The sequence below is a fragment of the Temnothorax americanus genome, unplaced genomic scaffold, assembly GCF_048541705.1.
Source record: "Temnothorax americanus isolate GAGA-0224 unplaced genomic scaffold, ASM4854170v1 Scaffold6, whole genome shotgun sequence".
Classification (NCBI taxonomy): domain Eukaryota; kingdom Metazoa; phylum Arthropoda; class Insecta; order Hymenoptera; family Formicidae; genus Temnothorax; species Temnothorax americanus.
The window spans coordinates 6,606,186-6,629,491 of NW_027509751.1; the positions used below are offsets into that span (position 1 = coordinate 6,606,186).

At 41.8% G+C, this 23,306-nt stretch overlaps 2 long non-coding RNA genes across 3 annotated transcripts in view; one reads left to right on the top strand and one right to left on the bottom strand.

The window, feature by feature from the left end:
* The window catches only part of LOC143905293 (uncharacterized), a 96,746-nt gene that overhangs the window by 33,280 nt on the left and 40,160 nt on the right, over positions 1-23,306 (bottom strand). The window lies entirely within an intron of this gene.
* Positions 8,977-15,761, top strand: LOC143904914 (uncharacterized). Of its 2 annotated transcripts, XR_013259069.1 has the most exons (3): positions 8,977-12,795; positions 12,883-13,355; positions 14,212-15,761. It is a non-coding gene; the product is annotated as an uncharacterized LOC143904914 (long non-coding RNA). The 2 variants fall into 2 exon arrangements; XR_013259068.1 differs by having other exon boundaries at positions 8,977-13,355.

Below are 23,306 nucleotides of genomic sequence, written 5' to 3' on the forward strand. Positions count from 1 at the left end.
GGATCGCAATTGGCAGACGGCCCAGAGACTCGTCAAATATTGCGCAATATCAATGGCGATGACGTGCACGAGGACATTTTTGCGATCCGCCAATTTGTGACTCCGGCTTTCCGTTGAAAGCCGCGACTTCGTGGGAAGCCGGAAATTGAATTATCGATAAGCAGCTTTTACGCGATACACTTAGGCCCAGTTTCACACAAGTTTCGGTTAATTTTTAACCTTAGATTAACTCACACTTCGTCTCTTTCTAAGGGGAACGTTAGAAGAAGATCAAGAGTGAATTAATCTAAGGTTAAAAGTTAACCGACACTTGTGAATAAACTGGGCCTTAATCGCCCCCTTTGCATAATACAGCGCTTACAAACTTTAGTGCGCGAAAAATGCCTTATTACAAATATGCGACGAGTTATTCATATTTTCGTTCTTCAATCGTCAAACAATGATAAGTATAACGAAATCGCACTTTCGCACCAATTATACGGCTTCATCTGCGTTTAGGAAATAATAATAGAACACAGGACCGATGAAGTGTTTTACTAAAGGTCTGGCAAGAACCTTTCGAAACGTTGTGTCGCGTGGATTGAAAAGAAAATTGAACGCCTACCTATACTTTTGTATTTTTCGGCAGCGAGTGCGTCGGCGTATACAGGCGACAACATTATGCAGTCGGGTCACATTTACATCGGAATGATGTTTTCTCCCGTCGAATCGGCCTCCACGTGGCCGGATGCGCTTTTTAAATGTATACGCGACCCCGCGAGAAAGCCGCCGCTCGTTGTTTTCTCGATGCCGAATTCGTCGGTCGTTACTTCTCCAACGCATTCGGTTGCAGATGAGCTACGATATCGATCGACGCTTATTTGATTTGAGACATAACGTGTAAATGTATCGAGGCAATAATTTCAAGAAAATAAAATTACATTAATTGAGAAAACTTGAAGAAATTTGGATATCCTACTTTTTGGAAATTTAATTGCTATAAAGTTTTAATAAATGTCCTAATAATTTAATCTTCGAAAATTTAATGGAGTATTGCGTAAAAAATTTACGAAACTGTTCAGAAAAATTTTGAAAATATCAGTCCTAATTGTGAAAGTATTATCTGCCGCAAGATCGAGGAAATTGTCTAATAGTACATTTTTACGATCGTAATTGTTAGCCTTTGATACACAATAGAATAGGTAGATAAATACATTAGTAAACACATATAATGGTATACTTCACCTACATAAGTGGAATTTATCTGTACCTTTTCTTTTAGGATTAGGGGTTTTGTTTTGTGAGCAGTAAAGATGCCATGAACAATGTGAACTTTCAACGGATGCGTTGACATCCTCTCAAAGATCTTAACTAAACGGTTATACTAAAGAAAGAATCCATGAAAAGGAGGTGAACAAAGAATGCGAGTGTTACCAGTCGGGGGAGCTTAAAACGAGGAAGTGGCTCCAACAGGATATTTGGCGGTTTTATTCTTCTTTTTCTTTCTTTCTTTTTTATCACTCACATTCCTAAGAAGCCTAAGAACTTCAGAGACCCAAAAGGGTCCGAGTGACCTTGTCGACTTCCTCGAATCCCTTTCATTGGCACGCGTGGAGGTCTCGCGTCGACCATAGTTGTGTTTCAATAAATAAGTTTGTTTTTAAAGGAGACAGTATTTTAGGCAAATGTCTGCGATTGGAGAAAGCAATTTTTTATCTATTGAATTTTCATAACAATTGTATCTTCTCATCTAATCAGTTTGACATGTTCAAGATTGTCGTTAGATAAGAAGGCTTCTATTTTATATAAGAATTGTGTAAATAAATTGAAACATCCATTTTTTTCGACTGTTGTTCAATTTTATTGGATTCAAATGCAACTCGCATTAATAACGTAATATTCGGCTTATCTGAGAAACCGAGCGAGATTGACGTTTCTTCTTTTCTCTTTGCATCATTTTTTCTTATTTTGTACATGAACGTCCGGCGTATCTGGCCACGGCCTTCGAATTATGCCCTTATCACAATTCTTAGTGCCAGCCTCATATAATCTGGATCTTTGTCAGCGATTCTAAACAAAGCGCTCAAGAGCTCCGCGTTTGTTCGGCAAGCACGCAACTCCTTATCTAACGTAAACTTTGATTTTCTTTGTCGCCATAGAGAGAATAGGAGAGAGAACGAAAGAAAGATAAAGAGAGAGAAAGAGAGAGAGAGAGAGAGAGAGAGAGAGAGAGAGAGAGAGAGAGAAGCAAAGAGAAAGAGAGAGAAAGAAAGCGTCAGTACGAGCTGAAGCTTAGCCTGAAATGGATATCGCGGTCTTTCCTGTTTCTACTCAGGGTTAATGCGACCACTGAGAATTAACATCGTGGTCCAACACTATTCCGTAACATTATCGACAGTGTTTCTCAACCGCGGAATGAGAAACTCGGGTTGCAGATGATAGAATACGATCAATGTAGACGAGAACGAAAATCTCGAGACCGAGTTTTCCCGCCACGGTGAAAAGAAGCAAATTCGTGCTCGCGCGTAGAGATCCCCGTGCAGAGACTTCGTCTCACACCGATTCGCCGAGGGTTTAAGACGCCTTGTTTCGGAAGCGATCTCCCCGATTTCGCCGCGCGGCTGCCTCGCGGCTAATTTCTCCGCGCGTGGCGCGTTCTACGCAGCGGCGCGCTTAACCCAGAATGTCGGTGAACGCGATATTACGGTGCAAGTTCGTTGTCCCCTTCCTCTATCGGCGGTGCGGTGTTGCTGCCCTCCGCGTTGTGCGTATTAATCCAAGGGCTGTACACGCTGGATCAAGTCGGATATTTTCATACGTAAAAATGCGCGTTCTTCGACGATCGTTTTATTCAGAAATATACCAGACGCACACGTGCGCAAAGTATCCCTGTAAAATGAAATTTCAAGCCTGCTTGTTAAATTACAAAATACAAACGCTTAAACAAGAAGAATTCGCCAAGAACGCCAGCGACTTGAAAATTTTTTCAGATCCATGTGTGCTTAGCTTTAAGATTAATTAAGATCCCACGGTGCGCTCTGCCTCGAGTTTATCTTATTGAAGATACGCGCGGAAGGAATTCTTCTTCCTCGCAAAACCACCTTGTGCCAGTCTTTAGTTCGCCTCTTCCTCCTCTCCGTCCCGGAGATCTCACTATCCGCTTCTCTCTCTCTCTCTTCTTTTTTCTTTTGCTTCTTTACGCGAGTTTCTTCTTTTTTCTTCGCCTACTCCATCGCCCTTGCGAGAGCGGTGCTTAATTCAAGCCGCTGTTTATTTTGACATTTTAACTGGAAAGTCCTCCGCTGCGCACAATACCGCGAACGACCCTCTAAGAGTATTCCGAGAGTCTTCTGTGGAGATATTTGGGGTGCGTTTGCGCGCGCGTGCGTCATAAGTGGAGGATGTTTTTTTGCACGAGGCTGGTTGATTAATGGCACGTTGCGATTTCATCCTTTGTTCATCCTTTGAAGAGAACACTCGTTGTTTCTCAGTGACATGTTATGTAACTTAATCGCAATACCTCACGTTTCTTTTATATAACGAGAAAAACAATTTTATTATTGTATCATTATCAATCAAGTATTCGAAACTCTAGAAATCACAAATCACGTTTGATGCAAGTTTGTCGATATGTGAGCGATTTCATGAACTGTATGACACGGTATGTCCAACTTTTTAATAATACACATAATATAATTTTATTACATTAATAAAATAATTTCATGATTATGATGTATTGCGACGAATAGATTACGATCGTGTAAAAAAAGTAGCGATAAAGCAATTAGAAATGTATATAAGAATTCTTAAGAAGACTTGATGCGCGTCACTCTCCCTTTTACCTCTCGACGTCCATGTCCTATGTCAACCTCGGAAGATCTAGTAAGTATAGAAATAGAAGACGACGACTCGAAGATCCTAAGCGAGCGTATAAGCAACGAGTTAGTTGCTCCGAAATTACCCGACGTATTTCACTAACGTTCAAACCTTCCCCTCCGATGCTCCTCTCGATTAGCTTTCGGGCATTGTGGGCATTGCAGTTGACCTAGGCACACCCGCCACGTGCCCGTTTCTCCCCCCTTATTTGCCCATAACTCCCCAAGTATCTCCGTCTCTCTCTCTCTCTCTCTTTCTCTCTCTGGCTAGTCTTCTCTCCCGCTCGCTCTCGTTTCTCTTATCTTCCACCGAGATTAGCTCGCTGCGCAGTTTAAACGTACGCGTTTCTTCTCGCGTGCATCGCCGAGCAGCACGAACAAAGGACGAAAGCGCGAGGAAAGCACGTGGCGATCATTTGCTTCGCATAAATATTCCTTTAATTTTTTTTGTATAACGTTCCCACGTATTATACGTACAATTAGATTTAAGCGTCGTCGCTTTGGAACGATGTGTTTCGTTTTACAAATTTTTAGAAATAGAACTAAAAGTCAGAGTTTTTTAAGTAATTTCCACCAGAAATGTCTATTATTACTGGAAAAAAACATAGTGGATCACCGCGTTCGTAGAATCGCATCTTTCATCATTGTCGGCTCAAAGTGCCAACTCGGGAACACGCGCATATGTTCGTTAAATTATAGTGTGATGAGCGTTTCAAGGTTCAACCCGTGCGCCTCGAAACGCGGCGCGTTAAAAATCAGTGACGCTGTCCTTTATTATGAAACATGGTCGAGAGGCTTTTTCAAGGTGGTTCACAATGCATCCTGCGCCCAGAAATATACCCGCCATTGCCGTAACGTGTGTTTTTCGCAGCGGTGGCATCCTACCGGTATTACGTGTCTTTCAATATTATTATTCGTTCGGTCCGCGATGTATTTTCGATTGCGCGAGCGCAAGTTGGTACCAGAACGAACGAAACGGGACGTCGAAACCTGCTTGGCTGGTATAGTCACGGCGTCGAACGTGACCTGGGTACATATCGAACGAACGTTCTCGCGGCTCGGTATATGTCCACAGAAAATAACCCGGGTCCTCGGCTAATTTCTTCGTCGATTCTGGGGTTATTGAGATTATCGAAAGTCGTGTCGCTATTTTGTATATAAGTTTCGCAATAATCCCGAAACATTTACGAAATATATACGAGCTAAAAAGTTTAGATCCCCTTTAGAGACGCGATAATGTTACGACCGGTGATACATTTCAAATACTCCATAATTTTTAATTTAATTTCGAAAGTTTTTCTTTCCCCCGACGATAAAGAAGTGTTTGGCTCGTATCTTGGATCTTGGCCGATATTGCATTCGCGCGAGACTCGCTCGTAACACGAAATTTAAATCCTTTCTTTCTGACCGGTTTCGAGAATCCGAGACACTTCATTCGATTACAGATGCCACGTGCGGAACCATTTCGTAGTCTAGTGCGACGAGGCAGATTTATTTTTGATATAAAAGATGCCTACGGGAGGAACAGGATTATTTTCAAGCTCGCGCGTGTTAATTTATAGAGGTCCAAAGTCGAGCTGAAATATTTAAAGAGGCGATTTGTAAATTTTTACGGAAGGTCACGGTGATACGTGTGGTTTCGTTTTGCATGTATCGAACGAAACTTCTTTTCAAAAATTTCTGCAAGAAAGACAAATATCCGTTTTTTTTTTCAGTGCAAAAGCATATATACGATTTTTAGAAAATTTTTCAGCAGCTTCATTATGCGAGCTATTTTAACATACAATTAAGACTCCTACGTAGGTAGAGGAATACCTATTAAACGGCAATAAATTGCAGCGAATTACATTGCAGCGTATTAAAAGAGCTAATGAAGCGTCTCCATGTTTTGACAGACATTACCTCGACGATTAAATTAAGCTAAACGCTGGTTGGCTCCTATTAATCTGATGTGCGCGTGACAATCAAGGTCGCAGGAACTTCTATCGACTTTTAATAGCGTCACGTGTAGACGATCAAGGTTGACGATGTAATCTTTTTTTTTTATATTACGTCTAAAGTGCAAAGATATCAGGATTAGGAGAATCGCACATCTGTGATCAATCATACACACACAAACATAATTCGACGTCACACATTAGAGTTTTCCATTTTACTTTTGCGACGGACTATTAAAACAAAATTAGTATAAATTGAATAGTTTTAAATGAAAAGTGCTATGTAACTTTTTCTTAGACAGTGTCATTTGTTTTAAATTACATCTATTTTATAAATATTTATATTATAAAAAAGATAACACAAGTATATGTAAAAGATTCGTTCATTAACGTGCTAAAACTGTCCGAAAATTACATTCAAGTATTTTTTGAAGGCACTTGCCACCATTTTGTCACGAGACGCATAATGAGCCGATGAAAAATGTCGTTTCTTGGAATACCCCGCGCCCTCTTCTTCCTTCGGTTTCTCCTCTCTCTTTCTCTCATGTAAAGTGAAGAATATCAAGCCGCCATGCGCGTTATGCCGCATGTGTAATAAATCGGTAGCGCCGCAAGATTTATGCCCGTGACGTGACAGCTCGCTAAGTACTGCGAGGCTATCGAGAAATAGATGGTCGAAAAGTAGGATGAGAGCACGCTCGTCATATATCCGAGAACAAATGTACTCAGGGACAAAATCATTTTTTTTTTTTTTTTCATGTGAACCGTTTCGTTATCGAGTCATGTTACGTCATTTATATTCAAATTTCTGATTTTATTTTCGTCTGTTATCTTACGACTTTTACGTTATTATAATTCTTTTTAACACAATAATTATGATAGAAAGAGAATCTACAGAATATTTATTTGCTTATTACTTAGCGCGCAGATAATTAATTACATCTCTAATAAGTTTATAGCGTTACACTTTAAATATTGTTCCTTCCCGTCGCCGTCTAGAAATGTTTTGATAAATATCTTGTCCAATACACACTTTCTACACTGTCTGTCTTATATTTTGTACATGTGTGTAAGATATATGTTTTCTAAAATAAAAAGTTTAACTAGTTATCTTTCTCTTGTGCAGAGTTCAATTTATGCGTGTTCTATTTAAGTCACCGAACTTCCTATACTCCCTTTCACGCGTTCCGGCTATTTTTCCCCGAGTCAACATTGCTGCAATATTGATAATACCGTACCGCCAACATCGCTTTAACGATCGCTCGTAATTCCTGCCCGGCGGGACGAGCGTTTTGGCAGCCGAGACGAGCGCGCGCGAATTTGCTCCATCGTAATTTTGCAAGGCGAATTTCGCAGAAGCGAACCGGCCGGCCGACCGACCGACCGACCGACCGACCGACCGCGAGATATCGGGCCGGCGGCATAATCGCCGACATTCTTTCGTATACGCACGTGGTGCGTTGGCAGTTCTTGCACGTGTACACACTTAAGCGCGGAAGGATCCAGAATCCGATGGAAACATGTGTACGCGTGTGCGTGTGCATCTGTATCCCCGCGCCACGATCGTTATATACGCAACTAGTAACCCCTCGGGGTCAAATAGCTCGTCGAACACGAACCCTCTTCGGCCCCCTTGCCGCTGACATCGCTTTTATATACCCTGTGTCGCTTCGATACACGAGTAGGAGCGCGATTGCCGGCGAGACCAGGCTCGTTCGAGAGAGAACGCTCAGAGATTTCAGCTTTATTACGCGAAATTTTCGCTCTTGAAGTTTAAAATATTGTTCACGTATAAAAATATCGTTAACTTTACCCTGTGACTTTTACGCGTAATATGCGAATTTTGCTCGGGACTTGGAAACAACTTCGGTAAAGAGATCGATGTGATTTCTAGATCCCTATCGCTAATCACGATGTTACGCAAGTCGGAAAAATCACGTTCACCACTCGCGTTTTCGATCTCCCCGCCGTGAAACGCGGGCGCTAGAAAGCGAGCGCGCGGCGTAACGTCTGCCCGTTAATCGCGCGTTGGAAGAAACGAAATCCAGGTCAGAGACGCGTTGCCTTGCCTCCTCCCGCGTTAATCAGCCGCGCGCGACAATCCCCGAGTGGTTTCTTATCGTTCTCGTCGTTCGTGGATTTAAGCTCGTTCCATACGGAAAATCGCAGAAAATGGAACAACGGGAAAAATTTGTACAATCACCTTCAATTCGCCGTTGATTAATCCTAAACACTTTCGATCAACCTTGTATAAAATTCAGACTAATCATATTTTTTAATTCATCGTTACGGACTGTTGTCACTCTAGTTGTCTTCTCAGTCTAATCTTTCCTAATTCCGGTTGCAGCGAAGAATAAAAAATCGCTTAGAAATTAATTAAAATTACTTGACCAGCGTATTGGCGAAGCCCAGCCATTGTAGAACGGCCTTTATGCTGGCCAATGGCTCGTTTCCCGCGCGCAACGTTTGTTTGCACGCGTCCGCAGTCAGGATTTCCTCGCGATAAATCCGCGGTCATCACGAGTCTTGGACGACGGCCAAGCATCACCGAACGACTCCTCTCCGCATCGTCGTCGTCGTCGTCGTCGTCGTCGTGATCGTCGCTGGACCAGTTTCTTTATCCGGTACGGCGCGGTGGCGGATTTCGAAACGACCGGTTCTCCTTCCACGAATCAACGGTCGGTTTTCGGGACGATCGAAATAAAGCCGAGCCGCGTTCGCGATATCCTTGCGGGGTTTACGATCCTGCCTACTGGCTCTGCGATGCGGGTTTGTAAAAGTGGCACGACGGGCATCCGAAAATGCGCGACGTCGGACACACGGTAACTTAGAAAGCCGGGGGCTTCGGGGAACGAGCGAAAGTCGTTGGAAATCTCACTGGAAATTTTTAATAACGTCACACATGCAATTCTGCTTAAATTAATTGTGGGCTTAGTAGTAGTATGCCCACCCACCAATTCTGGACACTCGAAGGACATTTGCACTACATTTTAGGGGAATTTTGCGAGATACAAATGAAATTTAACGACGATAACGTTACTTCTTTTTGTTATAATAAAAAAAGAAACAAAACATTTTTTATATAAAAAAATATCAAGCGAAATAAGTAATATCTTTAAATTATTGTACAATATTTTAAGTGTGAAACTATTCTTATCAAATAGCTGTGCGAGATACGAGCGAAATTTAACGACGGAAATATAATAATGTTACGTTTTACTACTGATAATAAAAACATTTCACGAAAAAAATATTCAAGCGATATAATATTTTTAAATTATTGTACAAACTATATATTTTACTCTCTCTCTCTCTCTCTCTCTCTCTCTCTCTCTCTCTCTCTCTCTCTCTCTCTCTCTCTCTCTCTCTCTCTATTTATCTATCTATCTATCTATCTTTATCAAACATATGGCCATAATATGTATCGATTTTTATATGATATTTTGCATTGTTTAGGAAAAAAGCTTATACGATTCTACAATCGATCCAAGTTTTATTTCTTCACGGGAAACGTGTATTTTTGTACAGTATTCACGAGATGCTTGCTGAAAGGGAGCGAGGAAAAGGGGCGCTCAAGGGATTTCTCTCTTCTTCGGATTCTCCTCTCGGTGTCCCCGAGTTCTCGCGCTCTTGGCACTCGTCGGCCAGTCGTTAATCTTAACGAGCGAAGCGGCGGAGGCGGGGGACTCAGGCACTCGCCTCGCGCACGTCATTATTTAGGCCGAGGGGAGAAAAAAAGAAGAAAAGAAATGAAAACCGTTTGTGTTCCCCGTACTTGTTGGAGTACTCGTGCACTTCGTCATTACGCTCTCGCGCGTGCACGTTTGCCGCGCTGATTAGTAATTAGCGAGTTAACGCGCGTACACATATATCTTATCGCGTGTACGAGCGGGATACAAGCGGCTCAGCCGATATTGAATCTTCTCGTTGTCTCACGATGTATCGCGCGCCGATATATTATCGAGTTTCTAAAAGACGTAGAAACGTAGACGAGCGTTAAAATTGTGAAACGTTGGAATCCGGAGTCCGGAAACGCGAGGCCGCCGGACAACCGCAGAGATTCGGCGGAGTCTAAAGTCCCGCGAACGAGGACGTCGCGCGGTGGTCTCGCGATCACGGATTCTCAGGAGCCCGACATCAGGCATCGAGAAAGATACTCGAGACGCACGGACGTCGGACTTTTGTTGCGATTAGTCACGCATCGGGATATAGGGCCGTATCACGGGCAGGAAAAGGCGGTCGACGCGGATTTACGTGCTGCTTGCTAGCGGCGAGAGGAAACGTGTGAGCGACGAAGGAAGGGAGAGAGAGAGAGAGAAAAAGCGACCGTGACGTATCAGGGATTTCCCCTTTTCTCTTGCGGCGGCACACTTCGCTGTTTAATCCTGTTAACACGAAGAACGTTCACACCTATATACGCATTAGCATATAGCCGACATAAAAAAATAAAATATATGCAACAGTTATTGTTGAATGTATAAAATTTGTAATTATAAATCATTGCTAAATTATAAATTGCTAATAATTTCATAAAGAAAATTTAGCACGCAAACTAACGAGTAACTTGGATTTCCTAGATCAATCAAGGAAAATGTTTGCGTTTCTAAGATCAATCCCCCTTTTCACGCGTGCGACGTGGGAAGAAGTTAACGAGAGGACGGATTTAACTCGGCGGAATCTCGCGAGATTTCGCGGACCTCGGCCCCGCGGCTCGATCCCGCTCGTTTCGAAGATGCGTATACACGAGGTGGCTCTATTCGTGGCGTGTACGACGATTCCGCGGCGGTGTCTCCGTGTTGGCACGGTACGCGCGTTGTTTTCCTTGGAATTCGAGACGCGGACGCGTTGTCGCGCGCGCGGGTGCGATACCTACGAGTGTCGCGACGCGAAGAGAGCGGGCGTTTCGCGACAAAGATCTCCCGGCTGCTGCCGCAGGTGGTCAACCAGAGCGAGGCGGACACGTGGCCGGTGCATGTGCTTGTGTGTACCCCGCGTGGCCTGCCAGATCGAATTAAACTCGCGTAAGCTTGATTCTCCCGAGTGCGACGATAACGGACTGTTAGCCCGCGTCGAATCGTTACGCGCTGTCGACGTCCCGAAATACTCACGTAAACAGAAAATTCGCGCGCCGATCACGCGAAAATTGTCGAAGAAGGTACGGTAACCTCGAATGCAGCCGAAAATAATTTAGAAAGAAAAAGTTTGAAAAATTGCGTATTAATTATTTACAGGATTTTAATATTATATTATTAAATAATTGTACAATATTAAGCTTTTCTCTGAAACACAGGAAAAAATTTTCTGCATTTTAGTAAATATTAGTTTGCATACAACTGCAATGTGACTCCATTTACTGAAATGCATAAAAAATTTTTTTTTTTTAATGTATACTTAATATTTTAATATTATTTTTAAAATAAACAGCTGACATGTGAGATAAGTACAAATAATTGCGTTATAATTGCGAGCGTCGCGCATGACTGGCGTCGACCTCTTTCGATTGTCGTTTCGTGCCGTCCGGTACATATCCGTCGGCAGTGATACTGCTGCACGTCGCATCCTGTATGACGAGTTTCGGGCATCCCCCGACTTAATTTTAGCTCCGTATCTCTATCGTCTGGACGGATGCGTTTCAGATCGTATGTATATCATCAACGCGCGATTATATAAATCACGATCATCTACATTGTACGCGGATCCGGTCGAGCCGTGCCAAGAATCGCGCGCCTGCCAGCTAGATTATCACGGGGCTTAACACGATGAGATTCCGTCGTCCCGTTTTCCGGCGTTTATGTATCCGCATCTTGTTGCGTCGAAGATATGACGTTTAGATCTGTCGGAGGCATCAAAGAGCCGCGGGAACGAGTACGTGACGAGAATATACAGACGGAACTAGAAACGAGCGTGAATTTCGAGATTAAATCGGCTGTTCGTGCGTCTCAGGATTATTTAAAACTTAAGCTAGAACAGTTAAAACCATTCTTCAAGCACACGTCGACTCCTTTGAAGAACAACCGAAATTAATTCGGACACTGAACGAATGTTCTGCACTTAAATTTCACTCGGATAAGCTTTGCTTTCGCAGAAATTCTACTTCGGAACGTTAATGTCACTGCTAAGAGAGATTAATCTCGAGCGCGGAGTCCCTTATCGCTGTTCGAGCGGCGGTGCTTATCTGCATCCGATGGATTTCCTAGAATAACTTCTAATCCCCGGTTATATTCTCGCGCTAATGAATTTTTTTCGTCCGGTGTGCTCAAGCGCAGCTGCGAGTCGCATAAAAAAGTTAATAATGGCGCGGCAGTGTATCAAGTGGATTAAACGAGAAACTATTGTTGGCTCAGGTGGTCGTTGCTCTGCTCTGCGCGCGTCTGCTTTCTTTTTCTCGCCTCTTTGTGCCTCACTCTCGTAATTCCACGCCGTGCCGCTTCTCTTTCTTCCGTAAAACCGCGCCTTTCTTCTTCGCTCTCTCTTATTCGCTTTATTTCTCGCACAAAGGTGAGACAATCGAATCATCGGTCAAAGGACACTCCGGATTGCTGAAATATGTAGCGCGTGACCGAATGACGTAAGCCGTAAGCGAATCGCACGTGGTTGTCACACTTGATTTATTGATATTAATTTAATAGCACGAAATGAATCGAATAAAATTTATAGGTCAAGAATTTGATAAATTCTAAAGAAATCAGTTTGTAATAAATAATTAGTTTTTCATGTTTTCGTAAAAGATGTATGTATATAGCTATTATTATCGTGGGATTATCTATACTGTAATTTCAGTTAAATTAATACAATAATATAAAGAATTTGGGATTCTAGAAGAGCCGTAAAGACGTCAGTTTGTCTGGTATCGAGCCAGAATGTATTAATTGTATCTAAGAGACACAAAATTACATGCAATTGGAATGAACGACGTGTGCCAGGGTAGCGTCTCGTCCCGTCGCTATCGATCATCGAAGATCATCCGAAGGCAAGGCGTGCAAGGAATCGCTGCGGTTACTTACGTAAGATAAAAAGATATCCCTAATAGATGCGTCGAGACGGCCGTGATCGCGCGGAGTATGAACTATCTCCTCGAAATCCATTCGCAGTGGCCTTTATCGCCGGTCCGATAAATGGATTTTTAATGACAGCTGGGGACCTTCGAGCTGCCGCGCGTTCTCACGCCTATAATACACACGCGCCGTTACGCTACTTTTTAGCCACTTATAGACTAATAACGGTCCTTTCAGGGTCGAGAAGTAGTATTTTATAAAGTCGACGCAAAGAAGTTGACGCGAAAGATCGAGATCAGAACAATACTACTGCAATTCTACGTTTTTCTAACGGAATCCGGTCGTTTTTGCTTCTAAAATATACGCTTACGAGGTATAAATAGTATAAGTTACACTAATTACGGTATATATTTCGTCAAGCACCAACGCTCGCCAGGAGACCTCGGCCAGTTCGGGTGTATCGAATAGCGGTATTTGGCGAATATGCAGCTGAGTTGAGCTGAGAGTAAAGCAACCCAGTCGACGCACCACGCTTAATTAGCACCGGCAGTGCAGCCTACCGAACGCAGGTGAGAAGAGAATATTGGTTGGGTAAAGAAATTCCGCGACCTCGGCACGATTTGGTGTTTGTGTGTCGTTTAGCTATACCCGCGGCGCGTGCTCACAGAGAAAATCAACCGTGGCTCGCCGGTTTCTCTTATCCTTATTTACAGCGCGTTTGCACGAGCACGAGTTACGCGCATCAGATTTATTCAATTAGAATTAACGTTATATGTAGGACGATCGATTAGCGCACCGTATCGAACCGAACGGTCGGATCAGGCGGGGCGATTGACGCGAATTAACCGCGGGCGCGTAACTCACGCGTGCGGTTACGATAGATGCATGCACGGACGCACGCATATACACGTACCGTGGTCGCTTTCACGCGGGTATACATCAGGGCTTATCCCATTTGGATATCTGCCAATGCGCCGACGACGGTCTAACTCTCGTCAGATGCGCCTAAAATAACGAATCGATCAAGCCTAACGCGCGCAACTTTCAACGTTCGGCCAACTAGAGGCAATAAACGAATCGCGGAATCTTTAACATTCGATATAAGACATTATAAGGGATTAAATCTTCTCCGGGATCAATGTTGAAGAATGGTTATTATGTCGTTCAAAGTAACTTCGTAACTATCCACGTTGGATTTTCCGGCAAGACAAACTGTATTTAAAATCTCGATGAAAATAAAATTTACCCCGAAGACTTTCAGGCATCAAGTCTAATTTACGAATAAATTTCTTTATCTTTAATATTAAATTATCCTTTTTTTCCTCTTCCAATTCGAAGATACGATATATGTATAAAGAATTTATTACTTCACACAAAGAATCAAATTTCTTCAAATGTTTTCTCAATGTTCGCCTATTTTTACAGGGACTACATAACGTTGAATTAACACTAGACAGTGACGCACGCTCATGTTGTTGAGCGGGGTATAAGCTTTTCGACCAGAGATAAAACGCTCATGCGACTTTCGCGAGTTGCGATTCGGAGCGAAGTAGCCGATAGATTGTTTTCCCGCGTCCAGAAAATGGGACGTCGAGCTGTTTTCGACGAGGGATGTAAATGTTTATCGGTTGATTGCCAATAAAAACAGCGGTACTGGTGGCATGCTTTCAGGGACTTCCTGCTGGCCGCCATCCGAAGCGAGCGCGCATTGAGAGCCGAACGACTCTCGACTGTGGTTCTACCGACCCGGCGAAAATCAGAAGTTAATATACGTGACAGGCAGAAAGACCGACAAATCTGTTTTCTCTGAACGTGTAACACGTTCGACCGTCATTCGTTACGTCATATACGACAGTCAATCATAGTCAATTATATCTAAAAATTAGTGACGAGAAATATCTCCCTTCTTCACTTTTTGAAAAATTGGGACTTTAAATCATCGTTATTAATAAGAAAGAAATAATTTTAATTTTCTTTCGAGCTCTTTACACACACTAGTTTTCTTATTTTCGCCAGGTTACTTTCCAGCTATTTAAAATCGGAGCGAGTTGCGTTACGCGAATGCTGGAAGTAATAACGAATGGAAAAAGAACGAGCTCGCGAAAAGATCGACTTCTCGCCATATTTCTCGTGTCAGAGGGGTACAAATGACACGCGTTGCGCGTGTTTATTTCGTGACGCGTGTGATTCACTTGGCGGCGCCAAGCAAGACTCGTTGCCCGTCGCTTCTTTTCGTCACTTTCCTTCCTCCCCTTCGCGCTCCTTTCGCTTCTACAAAATTATTAACTATCACGGACTGCTGATGAAATGCGCTTGTGCTTGTGACACACGCAAAAGATCATATGATAACGATTAATTTATAATACGATAAAAAATTATGATACCCTCCATACGTCCTGAATGCATATTATATTACATGTTAATTATAACCGACTTTTTGACAGTACGTATAAATAATTCATTAGTAAACGACGTGAGGGATTTAAAAGCCGTTAGCGTTAAATGGCTTTAGATTTCGTGACTTCGTTTCGCCGTTCTTTATTCGAACAACCGTCTCTGTGCTCTTTGTTCGCTTTCTCAGAAAGAAATCAAACTCTTACTTTTTTAAAGCTCGCATTCTTATACGAACCAGCTGTCAGTCAAAGTTGTTTCGCACTCTTTGCACGGTATTAAGAGCGACTTGAAGGGGTGAAAATATAGACGGCGCCTGGTAGACCGAGGGACATTCACTATATAATCTGGCAATCACCTTTCGGTCCCTTCAACCCTTGGTAGATTCCTTGCGTGTTCTTCGTCTACGGGCCTCTTCCCTTCAAAAGCCCTGTCATATCGTCAGGAAATAAAACGGTAGGCGAATTCGCTTACCATTAAACACCGCAGAAATTAATGCGTTGACTTGACATGACCGGCTCTTGAGAGATAATTTCAAAGCTAATTGAAGACGTTCTTAATTATCTATGTTAGAGCTATAATCTTTTTAATAAGAATTTCTCTGTTATCACGTATTGTTATTTAATAACTTAATAATATTATTACGAAAGTGTTTGGGCTCTTAAATAAATTTTTGATGGAAAATGTTATTTTATAATGTACCTCGTATTGCATTTGATTAAAAAATATAAACAAAAATGTAACAGTTTCAACAAGTCAATATTTATCACTTAGTTAATAATATGAGATATTGTACTAATATAATATTAAATAAAATATATTATATGTACGCGCGTAAACAATATAATTTGAAGTTCACCGTATTTGAAGGCTTCCATGCAAGAGAGATGTAAGTAAAAAAGATTCCATTTTAAGAAAAATGATTTTTTAATAGTAATTGCCAAATTAGTTATTAAAATAAAAAGTTGTGCTATAAAAATTATATAGTGTCAGTTCTTTCTGAAGCTTTTATAAACTTGTAATAAATAAAAATATTTACTTTAACATATTATCGCAAAAAAACATGAGAAAAAAAACATTTTGATTAATGATATTCACATTTTTATGATAACAGTTATAGTTTTTAGAAAAAAAATAGAAACACATCATTATTTATGTCACTTCAAAATAAAAATGTAATACAAAAAACCACTTGCAATATAAATGTTATTTAAATATCCAGATCAGAATCGTCATTTTGTATCAGCTTGGCGCTTGTATCAGCTCTTCATGGGCTTTTTCAAGTCCATGTAGAACTGGCGGTTTTTTGCGGAGACGTATCATAAGAGTTTTCTTACATCCCTTTTTTGATATTTTACTTGGCGCCGGCTTACAGTGCCCAACTGTGAAATATAAATGTTTTTTTAGCTCGCTTTTGGCTTTTTGAATGCGCTTTTCATTGTCGTCAAACCTGTAAGATTGTGAGTTTACTTATTTCCTTTTTGCAACAAAAAGAGGGCTATAAGTTATAACTTGATCCCTCTTGAATGGAAGCCTCACAATTTTCTAACTTCTTTTCACTCGCCGTCGCCAGAATTCTTTCGAAACAGAATGGGTCACGGACCATTGGAGAGTTACCATAGTATTTCTCGTCACAGGTACACGGAGAGAAAGCAGGGGATGCTATCTCGTCGTCATAATTCACAGCAAAAAACGTACCGTTCCCGAGACGCGACGTACTTATATACTGCTTCCAAATAAACCGACAGCCCTCTTCTCTTTCTCGCGCGATAGCCATCGCAAATTTACGCGAATGGGGGGCGACCGATTTATCGCTCGCGACGAATGTGATATCGCGGATGCACGCGCGATGGCGAGGGTGAAATTTTGATCGGCATGTTCTTGTTCTTATAGTCGTATATGTACGACGCTGAAGAGCAGGGGAGAGAGTACGAACGAGGGGGCGACGCGTATTTCCACGGCCATTGTGTTGCCAGGCCGATTCGGTGACCCCCCGCGGATATTGCCCGTCGCCGAGGGTGAATGAAAAGAGAGGATACCAACCCCCGAACCGCGGAATAAATATATCGCTCGCGGGGGATTCGCCCACATAAGAATTCCTAATTCAGAGGGGTGAGAGACAGGCAGAAAGAGAGAGGAAGTGGGAGGACAGGGTACGCCTTGTGTGCACGCGCGGCGTGAAACCCCTCGAACTTTATCGATCTCATCGCTCTCCCCCAGCAGGGCGAAGGAAATAAACCCCCGCGCGAATCCAGAACAAAATCGAAAGGTGCGCTCCTTTGTTTCCGGTATATGCATTATCGTACGTAATTGGCATATTTATTTGGGGAGAAAGGGGCAACACGTTTAATTTGCGTATTTTTGTATTCGTATGCCCCACAATACACGCAGCTTGCTTAATAATATATATGATGTGTGCACTTTAAAGATATATATTAACAATAAAATTTCTGCTATCTGAAGAAGTAAGAATAATTAGATCTTCAAGAACGTAATGTAAAATATATTTAAAAAAAAAGATATCTTATATAATGTATACGCTTTGAGTATCCACCACTCGCAAGAGTCGCGCGAAAAGTCTGGTTTTCTTTCGGCGAGAGGAACGAGTGATTTTGAATTCTTTTCGCGCTTTACGAGGGGGTGGGACTTTATTTCGATGTGGAAAATCACTAATCAGCTGAAACTTGATCGGATCGCGAACAAACACACACATAATCCGACTGCAACACGTCGATTTTTCACGGTCAACGTGCGTGCGGCCCCGGCCAGTCTGGGCGTCGGGACGCCCGGCGCCACGTCTGCCATGTCCCCGCACTCCCGCGGCGTCCCGGGGGGCTCATAAATTTTCTGGAACGGTGGGTTCTCCCGTTTCGTTTACCTTATCGGCGCCGGGCGAAACGCGGCGCGGCATAATTTTACACTTTTTCGCGTATTCGGCTGTTTTCCCGGACGCTTCCAACGATGCGAGATCGATACCTTCTCGGCGAGGGGCAAACAAGATGACCGACACAACCAATTGGAATGTAAGTTATTTAAAAACCAACACAACGCGTTCGGGGAAATCTGTGAAATCCGAATGCTGTAGATGCAGAGAAATGATCTTTAAGTTTATTTGACTTCTGTATCAACGTGTGGGGGGGGGGGGATCGCGGCTATTCGTACGTTAAATACTTTTTTGTATACGAATTATGTAAATGTGAAATGTATATGCGAATTTAAATTTGCGCGAGATAAAGCAAACAGACGGTGAGATATATTTTTGTTTCATACGACAGTAAATCTATAAAAATATTGGACTTAAAAAGTCAAAGCCACGTTATTTTAAATGTTATTTTTTTTATCTCACTCTATGAAATTGACATTTAACGATATTTTTTTCTTTTTATATACTAAAAGCATATTTTATAAATTAAGTTTTGTGTTAGGTATTTTACATCATGTGTATAATCATTCTGCAAACTTTGTATTTATTTATTCCGAATAAATTCTCATTAATTCACAAATGTGTATGCATATTTTGTGTACATAGCAATCTTAATTAATTGCAAATACATAATGGATAGAAACAATAACAAAGTTAAGTTCCAGTAGATGCTAATTTCGTAACGCCTCCTTAAACGGCGCGCAAACTGATCTTACGAAACTGTGCCGAGCCGCAAGAAAATGTATCGCGTATGCATATACTGCTGACCTTTCATGGATATTTATTTATTAGCGCGCGATCTTTTATTGCATTCCTCGTTGCATAATACTCGCAATAAAACTCAACGGCGAGATCCGTATCTTATGGGCGCTTCGCACAATTCCCCGCTTTTGCCGCCTATATCTCGGCGGAGCCGAAATTCGTGCCGAACCGCATTTTTCGGCACCGCGCGCCGCGCCGGCAACGAAGAGAACGCGCTTCTCTCGCACGGCAGTTTGTTTTCGCGCGTGTCAAGGATCGAGAGATTAAATCGCGATTCGCAGTCGCGGCTGCACGTGGCTCGAAGGCAGGATGGACACGTCGTCCCGTCTCGCGAAACAATAACGCTCGGAGAATCGGGATCTTCGAGGACGAAGACGCACAAGTGCGCACGCATGAATTACATCCTGTAATTATGCAGCGTCTAGCCTTTATCCTGAGAGAAATGCGTTTTGTGTATGTAGCGAACTGTGCGCGGACATACAGAAGCGTGTATCTCGCATCTGATTATCGTAGCTGAGCGAATGTGGTTTTTGAACAAATCGTGCAAGTAAAATAAATTTAAGAATGAGTTACATAAATATATAACTTTCGTACAAGCACCCCCCCCCCCCCAGGTATAAATAGCAGAAGAACAGGATGTTTCAAATTCCCAAAATTTAAATGTAGTGATTTTGATTCAACTAAAATTTTAAGGGGCCCCAGGTCTATCAGATAATTTATTTAGGCAGCGAGATTTTGCTCGAACGATAGACAAATCGCTTCGCAGAGCCCGGCAGAGCTGAAACCGGGCTAACGAATGACGATAATTTTCTATTTCTGGTCCCGCTCTCTCGCACGTCGTTTTCAACAACTACGTCTTGTTGACCACCGGAGTGGCGCGCGAGAGTTCCCCGACTAAAATGGTCAGAGCCTGGAGAGCGAGTAGGTTAAAGTGCTAATGCCGTATGATTGCCGACGACCAGCACGACCAGCGACCAGCAAGTATAAGCAGCTTCGCCGCGTTAAACCGTGCTGTAGTCTACCGGGTGTTCGGAGAAGCTAAAGAATTTCGTGGAAGACAGAACTCTTTCCGAAACTGCGACTTTGATTTGCAAAAGATTATAGGCGATTTTACGACAGGAATATATGTGGGACGTATCAATTAAAAAGATAGTTACTTTCGACAGAAGACTTAAAAAAAATGGATAAGAATAAGAAATAGAGAAAGATGACTTTTATATTAATCCTCGTTTTCCGAAAATTAAGGATTTATGATTTTGCTGACGAAATTTGTTAAGAAAATATAGAAGTAAAATAATAATATGATAGATGTATAGAGAGGGCAGTTCGTTTTCGATATCATTATCATATAATGTATGGAAAGATATATATATATATATATATATATATATATATATATATATTTACAATTTTCTCGTAAAATCTACAAAGAACACCTAAAACTCATTAAAGATAAGCTTTTGCAAAATGGATTCTTCAAGGTTATTGGAAATCCATAAAGAAGGGTTATTAGCAGATTTAACAGTGAACCCATCGATAACAAATATCGATTATCTTCGTTTACCTTTTGATTATGTATTTATTAACTACTGTATTCGCTTTAATAAGAGTATATACGACCGCTCTTAATAAATTTTCTAGAAAGTAAACTGCTGATTAGCTAGCGTATCGTTTTTATCAACGGTACAGTCAAATCGAAAGATCGAGCTTGCGTTGACACGATTTAATCTGTATCGCCGAAATATATGAATTTATTTTCCTATCTTCATGTAAACAAATTTATTTTCTTGCTATATGTTTAAAATTTGTTTAAATATACTTAATTACAGATCAGTCATTATAGAGATCGATAATAAACTTTTGACATCATGATGGGTGGTTCGTAAGAGATCGAAGATCGATAAATTAATTCTAAGTAATTTATGATCAGGTATTTATATACACAATTGGAAAATCTTCATTTTTCCATAATTTTTTTCTCGTACAAGGTAATAATGATTTTATTAATTACGAGTTACAAGGATTAAAGACTTTTCAAATTACTGTTATTTTTTTTGGTATTTAAATTTTTTTCAAGTACATTTATTAGAGAATTAAAGTTGCATAATGGTATATTGTGGAGAAATTAAAGAGTCTCGTAAAAAAATGCTCAAGGACGGTATGCGTAGATCGTGCGTGAGACGCATAAAAACGGTTTTATGTATGATGGCGCAATTAACACGGTATGAGGGCAGACGACATCGCATCGTCGTCGTTGATAAAGGGCGGCCGTGGCTTTCGGCGTCTGGCGGCGTCTCGCCGGTTTTGAATGTTATTAAACGTAATTTAATATCTGGCTCCGACCGTTCGTAAACTTGGGGAGCCCCTTCCGGAATTCACGATGGATGCGGCGCGCGGTGGTGCGATTCCCAATTAAAGTCTACGAGCGGCAATACGTGTTTTCCGCGTCGCGTAGGCGACATCCGTCCTGCTTTCTCGAAAGCAGGAAGATTTCGCGACCGGCAAAACCTGACCGTTCTCGTTCCGTTTCTCACATTAATCGGAATAAATCGAGAAATTTAATCCAGAAATGTTTTTGTTAGTGCTCTCGCACTATAGTACAAAAATCTTGTTTTACAAGATAAAAATCATTAAATAATTAATCAATTTTATTTGATAAATAAAAGAGTATATCTAATGTTGATTATATTTACGAAAAGATTCTAGCGATGCAGCAATCGATCGCAATAAACCGACCCGACCGCTTAACGTCTGGTAATCTGTCGATTCGTCGAAAGAAATGGGAGGACAATCGAGGAACGGGCAGCAACGAGATTTTCCGGGCAGCAATAAATTTCCTCTCCATCTATCTCCCCTACCTCTTTCCCGCCTTGCGCCGCATCTCTTATTAGTGCGGCTAAGTTTATTAGAGCAATTTCCAACACCGAACGACGGCCCGTCCGACAATCCTGGAGGGGCTCGAAAAAGTTGCGCTCCGGCGACGGGGTTTCCATGACTACCCGTTATATGGGGAGCACGTAATTGCCACGTCCAGTCGCCGCAGCGATGATAATTATTACTTGCGGTTTTTGGCGATCGCGCGAATTTCAAGCCAAACTATAAACTCGCTCCTTCATGAGACGTCGCACTTTTTTTTTGCTCTCTTTTTGTACCGCTTTTTTACGGCCTGTCGCACTTCAACGCTATTTAGCAGTTTGCTCATGCTGCACAATAATTCCTAATAATTAATAATATAACATTAACATTCAGCGATAAAAACTGTAAATACCATCATTGCCAGTATAAGCAATGAGATTTTATTATTTTACCTTTTATTCTAATTAAGAAATTGAGATTACATAAGCGCGATTGTGTTATTTGCTAACTTGAATTTTCCATGCAATAAACACTGTAAAATGTATCAATTATGTTTTTTCACGTGTCCATTGTCATAAATAAATGCAGAGAGATTATTTTAGTGTGCTAAAAATATTAAGATTTCAGAGCGGATTTCAATGAAGGCTTAATTCTTGTTTCAACCAGACGTCATTTTTAGGATTCATGGAAATGAAAATAAATTTTGAGCGCGTAGTATTTTTTACATACTCGTATAATTTTTCGTTTAAAAGCTGCTTATACATAGAATATATTCATTTAAAACTAAACGCGCACGAGATTATCCGTCACGGTTCGTGACATCGGTTGTAAATAACCTTGTGTACTCGAGGAACATATGTGGACCGCAGGAATCTCTATATAATACGTGCCATGTTTCTTATGAATTCTTTCACGAAGGCCCTGAGAGGGGTATATGAAGAGGAGGACGGAGACTCGAGACCCGCAGGAGCGTAACAACGGGCGGCTGTTTCGTAAATTATTTTCTGCGGGCTGGAGGCGGCCGGTCTCTTTCGCTCATATCGGCAACGGGGGAGAGCGACGGGGACGGGTGTTAAAAAGAAGGCGAAAATCGGGGTACAAACAGAATCAGCGAGAAAGGATGGCGAGCACGAGGAGGAGGAGGAGGAGGAGGAGGAGGAGCAGCGGGGTCGGGGGACATTGCGACTGTTTAGCCTTGACATTCGCCTCCCACATCCTGCCGAGCTGTCAGTGGCACTCAACCGGCGAATTTTCGGTCGCCATCACTGATTTCTGCTCAAGGACTGAAACCCGTTATTATTCAGCTGTATTCAGATTTGGATGCTTTATATAGACACGCTAAAACGCTACGTTCGTACAACGGAAACGCGATAATGGACGCAAGGGCCTTGCTTTTGAATGAAATTGTCGTTGCTCTGCTAGTTTCAATTGTTGTCATTGCCCTACTGCGTATAAAAATGAAACTCCGATTACTAGCAAATCGATATAGATCAAGTTCTAAAATAAATTCAAGCCCTCAACGCGTGATTCGCTATCTTGCAAGCATAGTGAGTCCGCATAGTTTCAAAAATAAATAATGCAAGAAAAA